At 37.4% G+C, this 4,229-nt stretch overlaps 1 protein-coding gene and 1 long non-coding RNA gene across 4 annotated transcripts in view; one reads left to right on the top strand and one right to left on the bottom strand.

Moving 5' to 3' along the window:
- The window catches only part of LOC118735453 (E3 ubiquitin-protein ligase Ufd4), an 88,954-nt gene that overhangs the window by 50,711 nt on the left and 34,014 nt on the right, over positions 1 to 4,229 (top strand). The window lies entirely within an intron of this gene.
- The window catches only part of LOC118735454, a 7,603-nt gene that overhangs the window by 712 nt on the left and 2,662 nt on the right, over positions 1 to 4,229 (bottom strand). The window lies entirely within an intron of this gene.

The following is a 4,229-nucleotide window of genomic DNA, read 5'->3' as shown; positions in this document are numbered from 1 at the left end:
TTTTTTTTTTTTTCCTATTTTTATTAATTAACAATTAATATTGTTTGAACGTCTCTGAACTCTCTTCCTCATATTCTTTTTTTTTTTTTTTTACTTTTAAAGCGCTTTGTCAAGTTTGGCCTTGTAAATAAACGAAATAAGTTCTTGAAAATGTTGTGGATTTTTTGTCGTAAGGACTTCGTCTATGTTATTAAATTTTTTAAAAATGTGAAAATCGTCTCTCAGTTGCCTGTATTTGGAGCATTCAAAGATTGCGTGATTTGGTGTATCTATGATGTTACAACTATTACACATGTTTGAAATGTGGCTATGCATCAGGTGTAAAAAGGATTTATTGTACGTGTATCCAGTCATTAGTCTGTTGATGAGTTTGATATCGTAGGGTCTGAGTCCATATTTTTCGGTCTTAAACCACGGTTTCCGTGCAGTAGCCGTAATGCTGTCGATTAGATCTCGGTCCCAGTTGATGCAGTTGTTTTTAACCTCTTGTATAGTTTCCTTCCATAACGTACACCCTATTTTCCTAATGGCTTCCTGGGGTGTTAAATCAACAGTAAGACCTTTGCCATATACTAGTGCTGTTTTGGCCGCTATATCTGCCTTTTCATTGACATTTATACCTACATGACTTGGTACCCAGTTAATGATTAGTTTATCTATTTCAGAGTTACTAACCTGGTTATGGATTTCGGCTATTAGAAAGTTTTGGGACTGCTTGTGAGTAATCATTTTGACTGCTGCCAAACTATCTGAGAAAATTAAAATTTTTTTCCATGTATTTTTTCTTGGCCAGTTCTATTGCTTGAAGAATAGCTACAATTTCTCCACTAGTGGAGGTGAGATTGTCGTTGATGTTGTATAGGTAGGAAACATTATTGTTAAAGTCATAAACTGCACAGCCGATCTTACCTTCACCAACAGATGCATCAGTGGATATCACTCTAAAACCGTCTTTTTGTGCTAAAGCCTTTTTTTCCGCATATATAGCCTGCAGCTGTATGTGAGAGTAGTTGTTTTTTGACATATTTAACTCTGAACCCCTAGTTTCTATTTTGAGGCTGTTTTTGTACTTTACATTGGTGTTGATTTTATTAAAGATTCCCCTAAATTTGGTGTAGGTATGACTGTAGCTAGAGTTTACCTTTTGACCATTAAGCAGTTCCGCTCTTAATCTAGGATTTAGAAACCATTGTTTGGTGAGTTCTTTTGCTGTTAGCCATTCTGCTCTTTTCAATGGAGTGAGTTCACACGCAATCGCATATCTGGCCAGTGTAGGAGTATTTGGAGGCAGTCCAAGGCAGCGCCTTAGAGGTTCATTCACTATTGTTTGCAGTTGTTTGTTATATCCCTTCGATGCATTGGCGTAACTGGTATTCGCGTATTCAATTTTTGATCTTACAAATACTTTAAAGAGATTCAAGGCTATATTCGGTACTGACCCTGCTTTTATCGTCGTTAATTTGGCAAGTAGATTTTTGCCTGGAGTTGTGTCTTTTTTGATCTTGCCTATATGTTCTTTAATCGTGGAATTTGCATCTATTGTCCTACCTAACCATTTGAGATTGTGTACTTGTTCTATTTTGTGGCCTCCTACCTCTATGCAATATCTGTTTCTTTTTCCTGCCGTCATAAGCATAAATTTCGTCTTACTGAGGTTTAGTGTTAGGTGTAGAGAGTTTAAAATCGCCTGAATTTCCTCAATTTTGGAAGCTAGTTTTATAATGGCTGTTTTTTCATCTTTATTGTGCACCACAATCGCCAGGTCATCTGCAAACTGGAAAAGCTGAGTTTTCTCTTCGTTGATGTTGTGAAGTTTAGCAGTATATATATTGAATAGTGTTGGTGAAAGGCAACTTCCTTGCGGCAGTCCGTTGTTTACTTCTATTGTATGTTTTCCCAAACTAAGTTGCCGTGATGCGAAAAAGTTATGAATCCAATCTGCAATTTTTGTGTTAACGTTGTGGTCTACCAATGTTTGATGCAGAGTTGTGAGATCAACGCAGTTGTATGCATCCGCTATATCCAGGAGGCAAACGACCACTTTTTCCTTGTTGTGTTTGCTGGTGGCCACTAGATGTAACATCTCATTCAGACACATTGTTGTAGATCGGGTTTTTCGGTAAGCAAAGCTTTTTGGAGGGATGATGTTTTTTTGTTCGACTTCTTCTGCTAAGGCGTCCTTGATGAGCAAGTTGAGGCTTTTTGCAACCACAGATATCAGTGATATGGGCCGAAAATTGCGAAAATCTTCTAGGTCACTGTTCCCTTTTGGTATTGGTACTGTTTTTATTTTTCTCCAAGTGTCTGGAACTTCGTTTTTGTTAAATTGGTTTTCTAGGGCTTTCAGGAATTCTTGTAGAGTTTCTACTGATAAGTTTTTCAATATTTGGAACGTGATGTTGTCGTGTCCTCCTGCTGTCGACTTTTTCTTGTTTAATTTAGGCAAAAAGTTTTCTACAGTGAAATTTAAATTTGTCACGTTCGTCGATTCTTGACTGTCTGTGCCTGCTGTGTGTCTAGTTCGTGTGGTGGAGCCTGTTCTTACCTGGTTTTTAATGTGTTCCAAATATTTTAAGTTGTCCTCAGAGGCCCATTCTTGGTTTGTATATTTTCTTCCTTTGACGTTGTTTATGAAGTTCCAGGCAGCTTTGGTGTTCGGTTCGCAATTTAGTTCTTCCACTCTTCTCTTGTAGCTGCTGCTCTTTGCCTCTTTTACTGCCTTTTTCCATTCTGCAGTCGCTAATCTGGACGCCTCCAGGTCCTCTATATTATTTGTAAGGTTCGCTTTTTTCCTGTTGGCCGTATGTAGTCTGAATAATTTGTTTAGGTCTTCATTCCACCATGCCTTGGGCTGCCATCTTTTTATGTTTAAATCTATGCTTACGCTTTCCCTGGCCTCTTTAACATCTATCTGCATTTGATTTAGGTTAGTAAACGTGATTTTTTTCACTTTATTAATAAAGCTACTTTTAGGGGTAAAAAAATTTGGGAGTTTGTAAATATCTTTAAGTGTGGTCAGAACCGGGAAATGCCTACTGCCTCCTATGCTGATTTGTGAACACTGCCATTCTAATTTCTCTTTTTCTAAGTTGGTGAAGGTAAGATCTAGTACTGATCCCGCATTTCTTTCATTACATACGTGCGTTTTGGTGCCATCGTTTAGACATAGAAAATTTGCGTTCTCAGTCTCAGAGCTTAGCAAAACGCCTTTAGGTGTGTTAATTTGATCGCCATACTTGATACATCTGGCATTAAAATCCCCTAGTAGGATAACATTTCTAAAATTACTCAGAAATATTAACAAGCGGTTTATTTCTGTTGAGAAATCGTTGAGTCTAAGGCTAGGCGGTAAGTATGCGTTACATATGGTTATGTTGGTGTTTAGGCTAGTGGTCTTAGCTATTAATACATCCATCTTGCTGTTATACTTAATTTTCGTGAATTTGAGTCCTTTTTTGAAGCCGATAGCTACCCCTCCATAACCATCCGACCTCGTCTTTCTTAGTAGGTTAAAGCCTATAAGATTGTGATTTGTTGTCGATTCATCGTGTGAGAATATTTCCTGAAGGCATATAATGTCTATGTCGTGCCTGTTATTAAAATGGTCTAAATAGCTCTTATTTGCCTTAAGGCTTTGAATATTATATTGTAGGATTTTCGTGTTCATTTGTGGGAGTTGGTGTAATCCTGTCACTAACTTTGACTTTGCAAATTTTCTCTAACAACTGTACTAGGGGTTCGTTTTGATCTATTTCAAACTTTTTAATGAGTAAGCTAACCAGTTTCTCTATTTCTGTCACTCCGTCCCACTGTGCACTTAGGAAGACAGGCTGTTTAGTTGTGTCTTTTCTTTTTACATTGCTCATTTCTTTTTCGGTATGCATGTTTGCGGGTTTGTACTGCGTTACTTGGCTATACTTCTTTTTTGTCAATCTTCGGTTAACTACCTGATCATTGTTTATGACTGGATTGTGATTGGAAAGAGTGTCCGGAAAGTTTTCCTCAAAATCTAACAGCGAAAAACGATTTGCTCTATTTTCTAAACTATACATGTCAAAGGCCTCTTTTTTTGAGATTTTTTTTATGGTCATAATTTCCAGCACTTTTTCTTCTTTCTGCCACACTTCACATGCCTTTTTGTTCAGTGAGTTGTGACCTTCATTCCCGCATAGAATGCAATTCTTGGTATTGGTTTTACAGTTGCTATTACATCCTTCCTCTTTTCCACA

The sequence above is a fragment of the Rhagoletis pomonella genome, unplaced genomic scaffold (genome assembly GCF_013731165.1).
Source record: "Rhagoletis pomonella isolate Grant_MI unplaced genomic scaffold, Rhpom_1.0 Rhpom_scaffold_00003, whole genome shotgun sequence".
Taxonomy (NCBI): Eukaryota; Metazoa; Arthropoda; class Insecta; order Diptera; family Tephritidae; genus Rhagoletis; species Rhagoletis pomonella.
Note: the sequence above shows the minus strand (reverse complement) of the source record. Positions and strands in the feature narration are given on the sequence as shown.